This window comes from Apteryx mantelli, chromosome 2 (genome assembly GCF_036417845.1).
Source record: "Apteryx mantelli isolate bAptMan1 chromosome 2, bAptMan1.hap1, whole genome shotgun sequence".
NCBI classification, from domain to species: Eukaryota; Metazoa; Chordata; class Aves; order Apterygiformes; family Apterygidae; genus Apteryx; species Apteryx mantelli.
In genome coordinates this window covers 12,955,758-12,975,375 of record NC_089979.1, presented here as the reverse complement: position 1 = coordinate 12,975,375, position 19,618 = coordinate 12,955,758, and positions in this window count along the sequence as shown.

Here is a 19,618-nt window from a genome sequence, read left to right as displayed (position 1 = left end):
AATATATGTGTGTTTATATATGTGTGTTTATATAGAGAATATTTTATGTAGAATGTTTTATATATTTTATATGTGTCTATAATATTTTGTTTTATATATGTATTATATATAGAATGTTATGTGTAGAATGTTTTATATATGTAAAATGTTTCCTGTGTCTGTAATATTTTGTATGTCTGTTTTATATGTGTGCATAATGCTTTGCCTGTAATGTTTCATATATGCCTGCTTTTATATTCATAATGTTTTTATTATATAGCTTGTTTTATATATAATACATTTTATATATAGTATTATTTATATATGTATTGTTTGATATATATATAAGTATATATGGTAAGTATATGCAAAAACAGTATTATATATGAAAAATATATGTATATATAAATGTAGCTTATTGGGTATAATGCAGTGGCCCATGTTAGTGAAAGTGTTATATATTCACCATTAAAAAAAAAGAAGCCCTCGAACCGCGGGGCCCTGTGGCCCCCAGAGCTGGGCAGGAGCCAGGGGGCACCGGGACACGCGGCACAGGGGCGAGGGAGCAGCTGCCTGCTGCCACGCTCACTAGCAAAGGTGTTACGTATTCACCCTTAAAAACCCCCTACTAAAACACCAAAAAAAAAAAAGCATTTAGGCTGGAGGCATGGAGCCAACTGTCCTTACACCAGCCCCGAGCTTCTCAGGTGATTTAAGCACCCCGGCTCTGATGGGAATGTGGCGGAGAGGTTGCGCTCCGGCTGCGAGCAGGGCCTGGGGGGCGATCAACTCCGCAGCGATTTGCGGGTCACCTTAGGGCACCGTCAGCTCCCAGCAGCGATCCGGCGCCGGGCTCGCCAGGCGTGCCGGGCCCAGGCTGCCCAAAACACGTGCGCCCTCCTGATGGGATCATCTGGCACCTCTGAAACACGGGTCGGGTTTGGGCTATAAGAAAGGGAGACAGAAATTAGTGCTAGAGACTGCCCAGACATGCGGATTAGTTTATTCTGTCTCTTTTAAAGGATGTCGTGGTCTGGGGCGATAACCGCAAGCGTGGGCAAACCCTTGTGAGTGGAAAGGAAGCAGTCAGCTAGCGGCTTGCGTTGGCTGAGCTGCCGGCGGGCTGCAGCTGGTTTAAAACGCCGTGTTGGCACATAAACCAGCTATCGCTGTTGATTTGAATGGACGGGGGACACGTTAAAGCCTTTGGAGATTGTAATACCATGTGGCGGGAGAGCTGCAGCCATCGGTGGCAGAGCGAGAGTTGTGCCAGTGCGTGGGAACAGATTGGACCAGGGCTCAAATTTTTACAATTGGAAAAATGAAAACAATAAAAAAGAGGCTACCCGTGTGTACTCACATGTAGGTGTGCAACCAGGCTCGGCGGCTTAGCAGCGCTGGATGCGCGCCCTTTGCCAAGTTACCAGCCACAGGCACTGACATTTCGGAAGCAGCAGCAGCACGGAGAGAAATCAGAGCTGCCTGCTCCAAAGCACGGGCCCTTTCCCCAGGACCAAAATAAACCTGTTGGCGGCTCAGCTGCTCTGCTGCCAGCCGGCCCAGGGCAATGGCGAAGATCTGCCGGGAGCAGGTCAGGGAGCAGCTGCTTGCACAAGGGTTACTCCTCGGGTTGAGCTCCCACGCAGCAGGTTTGGCAGGATGGGAGCCCCGCTGTATATCTGTTCTTAATATCTGGAGATGCCTTTGATCAACAGGTAACACAGAGGCTGCGGTTCTGCCCTGCAGGACATCAGTGTGCAGGGGTTAATAAAGCAGGAAAAAAACACCCATGCAAATGCCATGGAAGGTGCAGAGGTTTGCAAATGAGCCCCCGTGGAGGCCTTCATTTTGCCCAAAGCTCGTACATCTGCAACTGATTGTGGCTCCATGTTTACAGAGCTGCGAATCAGCAGCAGAGGGATTAAAACCGGTGTGTTTAGCTTCGAAAGGAGAGCTTCCTCCTCCTTCACTAGTGCAGCGACTCTTCTAGGGGCCTTTTTGCAGCTGATCTTTCACAGCTGGGGTTATTGGCTGTGCAGAAACTTGATTGCACGCAGTATGCCCAGGGTGTTTTGTGTGTATGCACATGCCTATTGCAAAGACATCAAAATAGCCTCTAATGCCTTCTCCTAGAGATCATGCACATAAAACCCACTGAACTGTGAACCACTCATGGTTATACCGATTATATTGTTCATTACACTTGCATCTGCAACACATATCTGCACAGTGCTGTTTATAAAATGGCTCATGTTATGGGGTGAATCATGGTGTAATTGGACTATGATAAGAATCTGCAGCCAGCAGTGATGCTGCAAGAGTGAGAAGCAGCACATGACTACCTGGTAATGGAGAAAATGATGTGTCACCTGAATGCAAATACTGGCAGCATTGCTTCTTTACCACCTGGTGAGAAGGTTATTTGCACCATATGTTCCAGGTGGAGTGCAAAGGACTGGGTTTTTTTAGTCAAACTGAGAAGATCAGAGGAGCTGGTTTTCTGTTACAGAGGAATCAGGTGGCTCCATGCCCCTGCTGTGGTGAGCGAGTGTACGTGGGGACACTCTGCACGCTGCCCCTTCGCTTCGACATTGGCCCTGCTGGGGCTGTCCGGCTCCTCATGTGCAGGGGGGGCAGATGGGTGAGGATCACCAAGGTGGGACAAGCCATACAAATTTTACCTAAGGAGACACATGAACTGGGCAGGCTGGAGCCAGAGAGAATAAGCTGCAGTGTAGTTTCTGAGTCAAGAGCTGAATTTCTGGGACAAGTTGGGTGCAGATTCTCGAACAACATCGCCGAGTGGCCACAGCATGCAGCGCAGAGCTAGCGTGCAGCTGAAGATAGCACAATACCTAAGGGAACGGTGCAGCCATCCTGCACAGGGGTTGGTAGAGACTTTATTCCAGTGGCGTGTCAGCTTTGACCTGTCTATGTATGTAGTCAGAGGAAGCAGATATTGTAGTGCAAAACTAACCCTGCAAATCAACTCGGATAGTGAAAATCAGGGCTGAGGCTGCATGTGAAACATGTTAGGTCAGGACAGAGTATAGCAAAAATCCACAGCATTGCTTTAAGGAAATGCAATTGGCACTTGACTGCTGGTCATGACTCATTCAAGTTCCCACAGGTAAGTGGACTTACAGAGGATTATTTATGTGGTAATTATATCATGAATGTGTGAATTAAAGGATGCCCTTCCAGTGTGAGAATAAAGTGAGGAACACCTGCCTTCTTTTGGAGCAAACTCTGGGCAAGAAGCCCCCTTGTGATTGTAAGTGCTGACCCCCCACACCTGGAAGAGCTGGGATTTCATAGCCTGCAGGTGTGGGTTTGGCCTGCGTTATGCGATCCTGGCTCTGCCACGAGTTCAGACAGTCGCAGACATGTTTGCATGCTCCAAGGGGGAGAGGTGAGGAATTGTGTCTGGCTGCTTTGGTCTCTGCACAACTGGTGGCTCTGGGCTGTGATCTCAGACCTCAGGAGCAAACGTGCTGTTCCTTGCCTGAAAAATGATTCACCTGCCAGATCCTGATGGGCATCTCCAGAGCGACATCTCCAGGTCTCGGTCCTCCCCCGGTTGGGTACGCGAGTGGCTGAGTCAGCTGACGATGGTGGGGAGTTGCTCATGGGGAAGTCCATCCCTCCTCATGCCAGTGAGGAAGGGCTCCTGCCGGGCACAGCCGGGTGAGGATGAGGAAGGACACCTAACTTCTGTAATGGCCTTTGGTGCTGAGTCACGGTGTGACTTGTGCTTTATTTTGCCACACTTCTGTTTCCTGAAACAACCTACGCACTGAGCAGAGTGAACGCCCGGTGCGCGTTGAGCTGGCCGACTCGTGAGGGACAGGGCTGCTTCATGCCCTTGGTGGCAGCTGGTTCTCCCCCGTGAGCTGGGGCTTGCCGCCTTGCTGCGGCTCAAGCCAGCGCCGCTGGCGTTGCCCTCTACCCGAGGGCCGAGCCGAGCCTCGGCAGCTCTGTAAATCCCCCTCCCCGCAGGAGGGACGAGGAGGAAACAGCCTCCGTGGGCCCGGCCGAACGCTGGCCTGGGGCTCCCTGCTCCTCCTGCCCGTGCTCTTGGAGGTGCCCCAAAGAACATCGTTTCTTTAGCAAATGAAGAAGTTGTTTTCCCCTGGATGAGGCCCTCGTTTGGCCCTGGCTGGTCCCAGACTCCTGTGTCCCTGCCCAGCAGCCTCGCAGTGACTACGTGTGTGGGGGGGGGCCCTCTGTATGCGTGGCACGAAATCCCTTGGGGACCCCTCCTGAGGGGGCACGTTGCACAAAGCCGATGGCACGACATCCCTCGGGGCTGCTGGCTGCGGAAGCCGGTTTGCCGGCGGGCAGCGCGGCGCTCTCCTCGCCTTCGGGGAGTTAGCTGGTGCGAGACCCCGCGCTCCGCAAGCAGGAAGAGTCGATGAGTTGGTGAGGGCCTGCTGAAGGGGCAGTGGGGTCGCGGTGGCGACGCGGTCACTGGCGTTGCTGCCCCGTGACCGTGAGGCCGCAGGCACCCATCGCGGATGGGGCCGGGCTCCGATGAGCTCCGCCACTCGCCTCCGGGAGCCGGTTTCAGCGGGGGATGCGCCCGCAGAGCCACTGGGCCTGTCCTCGGTCAGCTCGCTCTGGGCTCTGCTGGGACGAGCCCGCCGCATTGCGAACGCGGAAAGGCGAAGGGAGCCAGCTCTCAGCAAGATTTGGGTGCCGAGCGTCTCCTTGGAAGTGCACGTCTAAGATTTTAAGCGTTTGAACGGAGTCATGGTCGCTGATTTGGGGCACGAGGGCTGTTCATGTAAATCGCTAGCAGAGACGTGAGCAAGAGCCTGGGCCCACGGGTGGTTTGGTCTCACGGTGGCTGACGACCTTGGGCAAGTCGCTCGATGTCCCCGGGAGCAGCCTGTTCTGCAGCGGAAAGCAGCAGCTCTCTGGAAACTGGAGAGAGAGGGAAATTAGAGCTTCCTGGGTAAATACCTGCAAGCGGGTTTGGTGCGGAAACTCCAAATTAAAAAACATTTAGGCAGAATGAAAATGCCGCCTTTGACTTACCTCAGTTAAAAGAAACCTATCCCTGAATGCGGGGTGACGCGGTTAGGACAGGTGATACTGCAGAGAAAGCCACAGTAGTACTGGCAGTTCCCCGTGCACGAAAGACGAACAGCAGGGTGTTGTCTGCAAGCCAACTTCCATGTCCGTCGCACCCGATGGGCCTGCGTTCCCTTCCTCCCTGCGCTACAGGTAGCTTTAAAGGAGAAAACAGGCTGGCCGCGAAGTAATAGTGTCAGCAGATGGACTGAGAAGAGAGGTGCAGCCCTACGGGGGACGTAGGCCTTGTGGAAGGAATTAGATACATACCCAGGAATTATTTCTTGCTTGTAGTAAATTGTGCGCATGGTAGCTGTCAGCAGGCTGAGGGATTTGATTTCACAGAAAACACAAATTTTCCATGTCAAAGGGTGTCCCCGGCTCCCCCGCTGGGTTAAGCACAGGATTTTGGAGCCAGGAGTTGTTAGTGCTGTGCATTTCCACCGTGCGCTTCTGAGATCAGAAGTGCAGAGCTATGGCGGCAAATGCCCAGTAGTGCCTGAACTGCGCCTCAGTGACAATCCTGCAGGCAGCTTGGTAGGAGGGAAAAGCACCAAATCAACAGCCTGATCAGCTCTGGGCCTTCTCCGAGCTCCACGGTAGCGTGCACTGCTCCGCGGGCGCTGAAGAGGGCAAAAGGCATGTAAATGCGCTGAGCTCAAAGGGTGCCGCAGCTCTCGGCACCTGTGAAAATCAAGTCAGCAGTGGGGTTTATTTGGCCTGCCTTTGTAGTGTAGGTCATAGCTGACTTCCGAGGAAAATCAGTGAGCTCCTGTAATTACCCCGGAGACTTCACATTACTGGCCATGCCCTTGATCTCTTACATCCTTCTTGTGGCACATTACAGCTGTGGTTATAATGGGTCTTAACTTGGTTATTGGTACTGCGATGTTTTCTGTGGCTTTTGGGGTAGATGTTTGCTGACCCCTTGTGCAATAAGCATTGCCATGCGGTTGCCTACAGTCTCAGGGGACCCCACATGGTGACCCAAATTCTCCTTTTTTGCCCGCTGCTCTTCTCTGGAGCTGGGTGGGAGGTGGTTAGTGCCAGGTGCTCACATTTGCAGCCTCCTTGTGCCTTCATCTTCCTGTCCCCAAAAGGGAGTTTGGGTCTTCAGAGATGGGAGGATGGTGCTGTTCAAGGACAAAGCCTGCTTCAGAGGATGGATGACCTGTTATAGTCCCTGAAAGGAAAGGTAGGAACACAGATGGAGGGAACAGAGTGTGAAATTTCCACCCTTATGTCTCCTCAGCAGCCTGAAGAAAGCAGCTGTTTCCATTGCGTGAAGAGCCATTCCCTGGCAGGGCAGTTTCCGAAGGTGAGAGATGGCCCCAGGGAAGGTCTGGGAAGGTGCCCAGAGGGTTATGGCCCTGTCTATCAAGCAGGCTGCCCTCTCTGGGCCGTGGGTCAGCAGGACGGGGGAGGAAATCTGAAGGTAATCCCTTACTGCTGGACCACACATCTACCCCTCTCACAGTCTCTGAAAGGAATGGTCATTTTTCTTGCTGGTGTTAAGTAAATGTGGATTTCACAGTCATGCTATAAAAATCATTGCAGGGTAGCAGCCTGAGAAGTCGTTCCTGACTGGATTTGACTGTGCCCCTCAATTTGACCATGTCCCTCTTGTTTATCATGAATTTTTTAGAATGAAAGTTAACCTATAACCACCTTTTTTTATAGGACAGCTCATTTTTATGTTTGTGAGGAAGCCCTGTCTTGCATCAGCTGTTTTAGATGAAAACCAAGGCTTTGGCTTCTTGACTGGAATAAAAAAACCCACAAGTGTTTCTTGAGATGTTTGCCTCAATGTCTGTGGCAAGTTCCAGCCTGGGTCACTAGATATTTTGCTTACCTAAAAATGACCCTGGCAGCGTCAGCGGGATACAGTAAACATCATTTCCTTCCTGGAAGGGCTGTACAAAGCTGCTGCGTGTGGCTCTGAAACCGAGGCTGGCTGGGTCTTGCTGATGGCCAGCACTGAGTGCAGCCAGTGAATCAGGTTGCAGAAGGCCACAGGATGATAAACACTGTACAAAATCCCACAAACGGAGGATCTTCGTTATTAGAGAGTTCCGATTCTCACTGTTGGTAGGATACACAACTTTTCCCAAACACAACCAGTCAAGCTGCATTCCTGCAGCACACATTCCTTGCCTGCGTAGCTCACCCAGAGTGTGACCAGGAATAGCACTGAGGCTTCCCATGGAGTCACTCCCAAATACATCTCTAATTGAACAGGGCCACCTGGCCTGCATGGTTGAGCTCGGACCAGGAGAGAAGAAGAATTGTAATTACCGGTGGTCTTGCCATTTTGTAGCCATCATCATCTATTCTTTATCCCTTGCATCTAAGACTTATAAACATCACTACTTTTTCAGCTTCATTTTCTGTTTCTTGAGCATGCTGGCAATTACGGGGTGTCTGACAAACTCTGTACATGTCCCACTGCCCTCTGTTGGGCTATGCATTGGGCCAGTGTGAGTGCCTGGTGAGCAGGAACACCAACAGAGCAGCCTTCTTGAGTTAATACAGTTAACGCCTATTTTTATGCAGCTGGAGGTACTAGTTTCTGTCTCTAAAACTGCATAGCTGAGATTCAGCTGGCCACTTGTAGCCCAAAGAATGCTTTTCTGGAAGGGCTACTGGCAGCTTTCTGACCTTTATCATAAGTCTTGTGACAGCTGGCTTTTTTTTTTTCCTGAAAGCCCCAGTTTCTGGAGCATAATTTCAGGGTGAGAAGCTCAGCTTTCAGTTTAAACCCAGAATGCACATTTGCAGCCCTTACAGTTGTACAGAAAAGCTGCAAGGTGTGTTCTGGGTGTGCTCCAGTGGCTCAAAAGGCAAATGCAAAATACCCTGTGCTTCAGTTCAAAAGACAACCAAAAAAAAAGAAGAAAAAGATTTTTAAGAATAAGCTGTGGGTTTTGAGTACTTGGCACTGGCAATCCTAAGGAAAGATGCCAATGTGATGGGCCTTTGTGTTATGGAGAAACTACCCATAATTTTGAGATACAGGATTGCAGAGATTTAAGTGTCCTGGAATAGGTGGCAAATTCTTCCTTTAACTTCTTGGAAGTCCTGAGAAGTGCACAGCTTTAGTGGTGAGCTGAGCAGGGCACCTTTCATCCCCAGGACTTTTCACAGGAGTGGGTAGGATGCATGACACCAGTCTGGTTCCTCTCCTTTGCCTTGCCTATCACTCCCCACAGGCAACCTTAATGCTAGCACTCTTAGTCTAAATGCACATAAGATATTTTTATAAACCTTATCCTTTTTTTTTTGTGTGTGTGTGTGTGAAATACAGTTCTGTCAAAACTGAAGTCTTTCATCTCCTTTTCTTCCAGCATATATGAGACCCTGAGACAGCTTGATGGCTACAGTGATCATATGGGAATCTTCTGATGAAGGTCTGATGAGGTCCAGTTTTCAGCAGGAACTCGGTTCTCTATCTCCCAGGTGATTGTCTCCTTTGCTCTCTCCTGCTGGCAGGTATGACCAGATGGTCACTGGGCTGGAGACTTACTTTATGGGCCAGGGAGAAGACTTTGGTTCGAATCTTGGGTAGAGCTTGAAAGGAAATTTGGATCTCTTTGTCTAAATGAGTGCCCTACTCTCCCACCCAATTTCTGCCCCTCCTTGGCCCCTAACCTCCAGCGAAGGGTAAGACTGTGCAATGTCACAGCCTTGAAGAGCTGCATGAAAGAATGTTGTTTTCTGATCAACTCTATTGCTGAAGACCACTATACTCTTGAGCCTTTCCCTTCCAGTAGGTAACTGAAGACATATCCTAGGGGCTTTGGTTTCATCTCTGTCAGGCTTGGTCTTGCTCCAGTACAGGTGCAGACCATGTGGCTTAGCAACCACAGTTTTTAATTCAGCCTTTTTGTCCTTCCCTTGGCTGTGTGCAGACATAGTAACAGTGGTCAATCCTTTCTTTCAACTTTCTCCTTGCTGCCTTGTGATGTTTACATGGTGTGTACTATTCTACAAGCTTCAGATAAACAGAAATAAAAATCAGTGGTGTTTTTCTTTAGGCGAGTAACCCCTGGAGTCAATAGACATTCACTAGTTGTAACCTTTAACCTTCTCACTGAGAAGTGACCGTATACAGGAAGCAAATATACTATTGACTCAGGGTTTTCACATGAAAGCATATGAAAGCACTAACAAACTGAATGCAACACAAGAATGAAGCAATAAAGCATCTGGACTGTCTTGGCCGGGAATAGAGCAGAGCATGCTTGATTTTTCCAGGAAGCTAGTGAATTTGCAGAGGAAGTGCCAAGGAGTCACAGCGGCATCACTGATGCTGCAGGGAGGGGAGTGAAGGGATATATACTGTGCTAAAATGGTGATGGGCAGCTACTACATCTTTAGGATCTTGCAGTCTTTCTCTTGTCAATGGGAGTCCCACACCTAGAAGATGCTGAAAAAAAGGTGGTAGCCCAGAGATAGCCCAGGAGTGACACTTTTCCATCAGTCCAGAGCTGATATCTGCAAGGAAAGGGCACAGCACTGGTACCTGATACAGGGGAAATGAACTCAGAGTGAGTTTACATCCATTTTTATTTGGCTGTATTTTCCTCTCTTCCTAATTTTATTTGGGAAAGATGCAATCTTCTCCCTGTCAAACAGAATTTTAAAATATGTTTTAGAATAGAATTTAAAAATATATTTTAACATATGTTTAGAACTGAGTAGGAGAAAATACAAATTGCTGCTTTGAGGGTCTTCCTATTCAAAAGCCAAGCCCTTTCTCTTAATCAGGGCTAATACTGCAATTACACAGCCTTGTGCTGAGTTGTTCATCTCAACATTTGGCTGATCAACAGGAGCATTTTTTTTTGGAGAGTATCACAGGTTCCTTTCCCAAACGTTGAGGTACAAGCTGTGACAATTCTTCAGAGTCACAAAAAAGCCCCTTTGTACTTTGGTATGGGTTCAGCTGTTTGGATGTGATGGAAAAATAATTCATTCCTGCAATAGTAAAGTTGAGATATGGAGCTGCAGAACTCCGAGTAACTCAGCAAACCCAGTGGGATCATAATTCAGGAGAAACCCAAGCAGGCTGCCTGTATGGCTCGAACATATTTTCTTTTGGCAAGAGCTGGTGTGGATTAACAGTCTCTGAGCTCTGTAGAAGCAGTTAGGTGCTCTACCCAGCCGCTGCAAATCAATCCTAAAGGGAAAAAGAATTACCTGTCATCCTTCTTTGGCATATGATGAGACGTGAGCTGCTGCATTACAATTATGGGCCAGTTCAGGAGACAGCTCTGTCCCTGTGATACAAAATGCATCACCTGGCCCAAGAACCTGTCTTCAGGTTTTTGGCAGCCAAGAGTCACGGTCGCCTGGGTTTGCCAAGTGCCTGTGCCTGCGTGGAGCAACTCTGTGGCTACACACTCAGCTGGAAGGTGATGCAGTCTATCTTCACGCTCTTCAAACTAGGTCAATTTGCCTTGCGTTTCCCTGGAGTCAAGAGCATGTTTGGAGACAGTTACTGTGGCTCAGCTCTCAGGCAGGAAATTGTTAAACTTCAGTAATTGACTGCAGGAATGAGTCTGTCAGTGAGTCTAAGCCTTTAGATTGCAGGTCCCTGGGAGTAGGAGTTGTTTTTATCAGAGATAAAATCCCTGATGTGATTTCCCACCCATATTGCATCCAAAAATTGAGTCATCCTGTGTTGGCATTTCATTTTAAGGTTTGCCCACTCTGGTCTATCAGAAGTTTGCCCAGGACGGGTGGGGCACAGTAGCCGTATTGATCTAAGCATGCAAAACAAACTCCTCTTCTGCTGTCAGAAAAGCTAATTTGGCCTTTGCAGCTGTTGTTGGTGACTTTTGCGTTAGTATTAGTGGAGCAGGTTTCATTCTTAACTATGCAAGACATGTCCCTAAGGCAAACTCCAGCTTGAAACACAACAGTGGTTTGAATGAGGCTTTTTGCTGAAGACTACAATGGACCAGTAGTCCCATTTTTCCAGCTCTGCTGTCCAGAGGCAAATCTGGTGGCCAATCCAGGAGATGCTGTGCTATTTATTGTTATATACTGTTATATATTGTTGTATTATGTATGTATATATTGCAATATATTGTTATATTGGTATATACTATAGTATATAGTGTTGAACACTGCAGAATATGCTGACTTTTAAAGTGTGACCCCTGTGCAGTCATCAATTAGAACACAAGGAAGGAAAATGCTTCTGGATCCAGGTTTTGCGATCATCTATTCCACTGAACATGAAGCTAGTGCCAAAACTTATAGTAGTCTTATAGTATTCATATTTCTGCTGAACCTCCAACAAGTACTGCAGCAAAATTAATTCCAGATAATATAACTGAGGTTAACTTTATAGAGGAAAAACTTGGAAAGTATATTTGGAGGGGCATATGTGTCTGCCTGACTGTGTGTATGTGTATCTATATCTCTATATATCTATACCATTATAGGAAGGACACCAGCGTTAGTGTGGGAGGATAATGTCACACACATAGGGCCCAACTGAGTGCTCATCATATGTTTGTGGAAAATAATTATGTCTAGGGTAGTGTGTGCAGCATGTGAGAATTATGAAATGACAGTTGATGGAAAAGCTCTGCTATTAAGAATACAAAAATACATCATAATATAACTACTTGCTTTCAACTGCCTGAACCCAAATTTTTCCTCCTGTTTCCAGAAACTGCAGCTTACCTTGTATAAAACTGTTATTATTTAGCCTGTGCAAAAACAGGCTTTGTCATCATATTTTAGTCTAACTCCAGCTAAATTAGATCAGTGTAACAGTGTACACAATATACAACCCTGGAAGCCAGAATGTAAAGTTTTCACTTTTCCAATAAAACTAATTTCACAATATTTCTGGAATGAGCCTTCCTGCTGTCTTTTGAATAGACCAGTAGTATCATTTATCTCTGTTCAAGAAAGAGAACAAGTCTGGAAAGCACTTTGCATTTGAGTTGGAGGGTGCAAGAAAAGGTAAATTTAACTTAAAATCTTCAGACCCAAGATCAGCCACAAAAGTTCAGTATTGCCAAAATCAGAAGCCACCTTATCTTCTGATGTGGTTTCTCTGTAACTGAGAGCTTGCAGGAATGACTCATCCCAGGAGAACAGTTGATCCCATAAAGTTCCCACCCTTCCTGAGGCTGGGATTTGTGTGAGATTACATTCAAATCTTTTTCTCAAGAAGAGTCATCTGGGGATACCAAAACCACTCAACTCCCTTATCCTGATGGACCTTCCAAGCTAGGCCCCATCGCAGATACTCAGCCTTATCTAGACATAAACAGAAGTGCTCAGTGCATCTCTGGGCCATGTTCTTCATGTGGTCAGACTGTATGATGATCAGCTGCTTTAGCAGCGGAAGGTGGTGCAAAAATGCAATTGCTGAGAGGTTTGGCTTAGAAAGGGGACGAAATGCATAGCACAGATGGATGTGATTCGTAGAGAGAAGAGCTTCAGTCACTCCCCCCTCGATCCTCCTTCTCTGGAAGTGTGGGATCTGCGGGTATATGGATCTCAAACTCTTCCCAAGGGGCATGGGGTAAGGAATTCAGGATTCAGATGCCATCAGTTATGCCAAGGATTTGTGTGCCATTACGCACCGTCAGAATGACCACAGTTCTCTCTAGAAGGAGGGACACATTTTCCCTCCCCTGGGACTTGCAGTACGGAGAACAGAGCATTAATGCATTGATCTGACTAAGCTGACATAATAGGCTTCAAATAAATACAACTGAGGCAGATGGTAGTTGCAGTAATGTGGGCTTAATGGTGAAAACACAGATCACCACAGGTATACCCCCAGCTGAGAAGTGAAGGCATTGTCTCTTCCTTTGCTCCTTGTCACATAGGAGAGCCCATTTTATAATTTATAATTAGAGCTTGATGGGCACTGCAGACCAGAACCAACAGATGAAATGAAATCTGATAGTCCCCGTTATTTAAAATAATATTCCAAAAATATCTCCCTGTTCCCCAGGCCTGAATAGCACAAAGGGCAGAAGAGGACATGGCCTCCCAAATTCTGAATCTATCTCTTTCTCCCCCAGCTGTAGCCCAGTCATTTTCTGATTGTCTGTATGACTTACAAATATTCCTGTCTTTAAAAAAAGAAAGGCGGGGGGAAAAAAGACGTCCTCTATTGGCAGGCAAAAGAGCTAGCTGCAGTGTTTCCAGCAGGAAAATGTTTAATTCAACTTTATGGCATTTTTTCATGGAGTGTCTGCTTTCTAGGGAAACTTGGATTTAGAAACTTTAGGGTTTGTCACTTTGTTGATATTACCTCAGTGTACCCCCCAGGCAGTATTTTGGTTGCTTTTCTTTTTTGTTCTTTTCTATGGACTGCTCTTCTTGGCCACAAGGTCTTCTGTGATGCACTGGCATCAAGGACGCTCATAAAACAGTTTTCCTTCTCCAAGAGGAGAGACTATAACACTCCTTGGGGGTTTTGGTCTTTACCAGGGAAATGGTCCGAAGACTAATTGGGAGCATAAAGTGCATTAACTACTGGTTTCACAAGGTTTCATATGTGCACAAAAAAGTCATCACTGGAATTATGCCCCCTTCACATGTAAACCTAATTTTCTGCCCAGGTGCATGCATGGTTTTAATGTACTTTACCATGTACATTCTATCAATCAGCAGCATCCAGTCTGTTAGCAAGGTATGTTTTTTCCCCTGGAAAAATGCCTTAAGCAACATACAGATGAGATGAAGGGTCATGGCTGGAACAAACTAATCTGATGTAAAGGATGTAAACCAAAATATAACCAGGCCTGCACATAAAAATTTTAAGTGGTGCAACATTACTCCTGTAGTTAAACTGATACAATGTCAGACTGAGCATCGATCTGGTTTGCTGGAGTAGAGAGAAGGATAGAACTCTAGTTGGCAGATATCAGAGTTTTGATCCAGGATTTATTTCTTGGTTTCCTGGGACCAAAGTAGAGCCCTGAATGCAGGAGCTCGCCCAGTAACTGCTTGATTCCCTCTGCTGCGAAGGGATAAAGGACATCACTTTTACCAGTGAACCAGATGGACATCTCTTCTCGGAAAACACTACTGTAAACTTTAGAGGCATTGTGTTTTGTAGACTTTCTACTTCCTGCCATGTTGGACAAAAATAGTCTATCAATAATAATAAGGTAATTGACTGTAATTTAGCGTGTTAAGCAATCCAGCCTCAAAAGTCATCAGACAATACATGGGAGAATTTATCCCCTAGTACAGGCAATCACAGCATGTGATTTAGTCATGCAGTTAGTACTAGAGCTGCCCCCCTCTTGAACAAGCTGCAATATTATCCCAAGCGCACAAATAGCATGGATCTATGGGGACCAATATCTGAAGTGTGAAAGAATCCTAGTGGTCCTCCATTAAATGTTCCAGCGAATTTTTTTTTCCAGCTAAAATGCCCTGCAGATCTAATGGTAGCATTTGGCTCTCAAAGCTAGATGGCTTCAACTGTAGCAAAAGCAATATCCCAAAATAGAAAGAAAAACGAGAAAGCAGAAATGTTGTTTTCCTCTTTCAAAAGTTTCAGCAGGAAGCTAGCAGTGAAAAACCGCTGAAATGGCTCTCTTCCAGTTACTGCTCCTGATCTTCTAACTGACTAAAATGCTCAAAAGATCGCTCATGCTAAGGTCCAGAGGGGATTCTTGGTTTTATGCGTGTGGCTTTGGTGTCAACAGAAAACACCTTAAAGTATCGGAGCTCAGGGTTTGGTCTTTCTGTATGAATCAGTTTTAGGGAAGCTGACAGCTACAAATCCACATGTTTTTGTCTTGATGAAAACAGTCTGAGGATCTAAATTTAACGCCTGATTTCACAATATTCATTTTTGACTGTAAGTAAAATCACCCTTGAAAAGTAGCTTGTAAAAGGAAGAAATATATTCTTTGGATACTGGAAAAGAAAACTGAAAAAGCAAACAGGACAAATTTATGCACATTCACAAAGTAGATTACTCTTAATGGAATAGCTTTCTTCTTTCTGCTTGGGATCTTTGGGTGAATAATGTGAATAAAAATAATGTTAGCAGTTACAGAAAAGATTAATAATGGTTCCTGACCCCACAGCAGAGGAGGATACAGCACATATCTGCGGTGTCAAGAGAAATGATGCCTCCAGATGGAATCTGTGATGTGAACGTTTTTTCACATGAGGAAACTGGACGGAATATTTTTCCAAGATTAAAAAGATTCTTTGCACATACAGCTATTCTGACAAATTTCTCTAGAAAAGTTTTCACTATCACTAACACCACAGTCACATTACTACACTTTAATAAAGTGAAGAGACCATAAAGTGAATGTAAATATAATTTATACTTCAAGGAAGGCATAAGTCACCCTCACATTATGAAGCGATTTACTGTAAATGAGAGTGGGGCCTCTCCAGCGAAAATCTGCTCTGAAGAGTGACAAATGGCATTTTCTACTTGTTGCTTTTGGACTGCATTTGAAGCAACGTCTGCTTTTAAATGAGCATCTAGTTCTAATTATCTCAGATGAACCGGTATGGATAACAGGGAGTGACCTGGATCCTGCTCCTCTTCATGCCTCATCAACAGCTCACCAGGCTCCACAGGTACAGCCAGGCCAATGCACCAAAGACAGTAAGATTGTGCATGTGTCCCTGGAAGCATGATTTTTATTTTGAAACTTTTGGGAAAGCATATGAGAGGGCCAGAATTTAGCCTGAATCTTGGATGCCCACAGTTTGTCAGTCAAGCTATTAGGAAAAAAGTCACTGTGCTTGTAAACCAAACACAGCAGAGACAAGTCACTGGGAGAAATTGCATGTAGGTGCTTGTAATATAGTGCACCATGTCACAGCCCCTGCCCCCCCAAATAATGTTCCCAATGTTAACATATGTCCCCAACAGCGTGGGGCCTGCCTTTGGTCGTGTCCTACTAACCCAGAGAGTGATAGATGTACCCCCTCTCCCTTGCTGGCATACAATTACACGGACAGCTCTGAGGAATCAGCTGGGAAAGGGGTGTCAAGAGCCCAGGTATGGCCCAGGCCACCCATCCTGGGCTCCTCAAGGTGATTTCCAGGGAATGACGGAGGCCCCTTCCAGGTTGGTGGAAAGCTGGAGCTACAGAGACGCCTGAGATATCCTCCTCTCTCACTTCCTTGGATGTTGTTGTCTCAGAAGCCGTTCACCTGCTCTGGTGGGGGGGACACCTGTGGTCCACCACCTCTCCAAGCATTTTCTCTCGTAGCAAAGTCCACCCTACATCCCCCAGAATAACCACCAACAGGATGGTTGGCCCTGCACTGCTCAGGCTTCCTCATTTGTCACTTGGACAAAACACAGCTCCGCTGAGCCTGAGCTGGGAACTTTCTGTTGCTGTAGCAGGCAGCTGGGTGCGGCCAAACTGAAGTTACGCTAATGGAAGAAGAATGTGACATGTCAGGGAGCCTCTGAGTAGGCTCAGTGCTGCTTCGGCTGGATGTCTGGTGCATTGCTAAGTTTGCCATGTGACAAGTGAGAAGGCCGCATGGCATGCTGCTGCTCCTCAGGTGTTGGTGTGGTCTGCTGGAGAAGCAGCAGGCTACTGTCAAGTGTGATGTGTGCTCAGGCATGAACCCAGTTTGGCTGCTCGTGCAGCACGGAGAAAGGGGAATGCACTTTATACCCTAAAACACTTTAGGGTAGCTAAGGTTTCCCTCTAGAGTCTCAGCTTTTTCACTGTAAACAAGGCTTGGTTGCACTCCTGCATGTAAGTGGTGTGTATGGACAATGGATTTACCAGCACTAGACACAGCTAGATGGTCCATCAGGCACTACCTCAGCTACCAGCTCTGCTCCCAGCAACCTGACTGCAGGTAGCTCCTTGTGAGAGGCAGGACTTGATAGGCTTGACCAGGAGGAGCTGAAGCAGGGCTGACCGTTCACCCAGTGGTCAGGCCCGTATAGCAGCCCCACCATTACACCTTACAGCTGTTTGGTCACAGCTGTGCTCTGAGTACTGCTCCTGCCTCCTGACACCCTATTTCCTCCCGCTTCATGTAGGAGTCTGGTCCTTAGGACATAAATAGTAATAAAACTAACTATTGTTGTTATATTACTCCTTGACCTCAACCATGCTAGTCACCTGGACATTTGGTTTGGAGCAGACTTCTCTGGTCTGCCTTGTGGTTGCATTGACTTCAGTACCAAGCTCCTAATTCTTCCTGGATTCAGCTCTAGTCTTAATCTTTGGGCTGGACTGCCTTCATGCTTTCCTAAGAGGTCCCAGCTCTTTCCTTGGGGGACAAATCCTGGTCAGTGTAATGGACTTGGTGTCTGTCTTGGAGAACCTACAGGCTCAGGTCTGAACTCCAGCCATCTTACGGCCTCAGGCTGCCACAGGCGCTGCACTCCTCTCTAGGGCCTGGGAGTCTGGAGAAATTTGACAGCTAAGCTGTTGTTTTGGGAGTTCCTCAGCCAGTGTTGCATACTTGTGTTAAAGCTACAGTTTAATTCCTCTGAATAATCTGAGGTGAGGCTGTTAATGAAAATAAAAAACCCCAATACCCTATGAGAGACCCCCTCACAATACAAGAAATCGTTTTGTTAGCAAAGGCCAGCTCGTCTGCTGGAGTTAATCAGTTTAGTGTCAGTGAGGCTTTGTCAGTTTGCACAAGCAGACAATTTGGCCCCAGTGCCTAGTCCATATTATTTTTATAGCATATAATGAATGTAGATTTGTCATGCTTTCTTTCCCTACCCTTCTGTGAATGCTACTGACCTGAAAACATTTTCCCACTATTAAACTTTCAATCAGGACATAAATCCTTTTTAAGATGCGGAACACCACACAATGTCTTCTCTCTGTGTGGGAACAGCTCTGCTGTACCAAGAGGAGGTGTGAGCTTGACTTTATGCCGAGAGGGAAGGCAGGATAGAGATTCCTTGTGGCACTGACTCATACACTCTATGTCTGCGCTCATTTTCACATCTTCCTCCTGATCCTGTTTTAGACTCCTTTTCCATTACTCCTCCACCCTGGGGGAGGAGTCCTCAGCCAACACGGTTCTAACCCGGAAACCACAGAGGATGAAAAGACCTTTCATAGCAGCAGTGATGCCACGTTCCTCTCTTCTGCAGCTGCATTTCAAAAACAAAAGACCAAGAGGCAAAGAAGCCACCCACAAGCAGAACTTGCAGTTCCGCAGCTGTCGGGGACTGGTGCAAATGGCTCTAATGCATATGCGAGAGAACATACTTCCTATTGACATGAGGGAACAACAAGAACTGAAACTATAATCTAATCTAGGGTGAGAACACAATGTATTTTTGCCTGTTCAGCAAGGATAGGCTCAGGCTATGAGCTAAGAATTAGCTTTGCCTGCACCCTAAAATCTTCACATATTTGCAATCAGCTGTTTGGTTCAATCTATTATAAAGACTAGGGAATGTCTGCAAAATATAGTAGTGGATGTACTTTGATGTTGTTGCACCTCAGTAGATATCCACCCCTGTGTGCATATCCAGTTCCAATGTATGGTCAATGAAAGATTCCTCATCAAAAAGATATGGGACACCTGGGAGCACATCCAGGAGTTAGGTGAGTCCAAGCTCTTTGGAACTCAGTGTACAAGAACAGGTTGAAGTCCATGCCCTTATTACCTCTTTTAACTACAGCATATTGCTAAGTCAGTTTTAACCATGTGCTTCTGGGCTAACGTGTGCCAGGGTCTTGCTTTTCCAGTGTGGATAGTGCATCTGAACTGGCAAAGGGTAGGTGATTGACATCAGACAGAAGGCTCGATTTCATCAAGGCTTTGGCATGCCATTTGCTGGAAAATCCATTCTGACAAGTGCCATCCAGAGTTATTAAATGTGGCACTGGAAGATAAACGAAGTCTCTGCCAAGGAACTGCCACTGTGGACTTGTTTGCTCTCTGCTCATACAGACAGGCCTGATGTTAGTCATCGTTGGGAAAAGGTCAGTGGGACTAGGAAGGGTCTGACTGCATGCAGACTTTGACTTCTGAAAGCCCCAACCACTGCAGCAGCGTTATTCTGTAAGCTTAGGATACAGAAATCTATCTCTTCCTTCTCTTGGGCAGACTCTTACACTCAAGAGCATGAACTGGAGGTAAAATACAACTTAAAGCTGTATGGTGCTTCACATGCACTTCATGAGTCAGTGACCATATGAGGGGTAGGATGGTGCAGAATCAAGTTCAACGTCCATGTGAGACATTTTTGGGCGCCTGACACCCATTCCTTCTATCCAAGGCAGTCTGAACTATGAAAAGCTTTTTTGAGTGTTGCCAGCGACTGTGCTTCAAACCTTATGCTATTTGTTTTCCTCTCCACCTGCTACAAGTCCACTCCTGTAGCTGCTCAGGGCTTTGTAATCTTCTCCAGATAGCAGTGCTCTGCTTGGCTTTCTGCCACTGCCTCTGTGTGACCTCATGTCTGCTGGGTGGAAACCTGTACGGTCACGGAGGGCACCAGTGATGAGCTAGAAACATGGTAATGGGTTATTCCTTCTGAGTCGAGTGGGCTGACACCTGTGCTTGCCTAAAGTAAGGGCCTCATTTCAAATAGCCT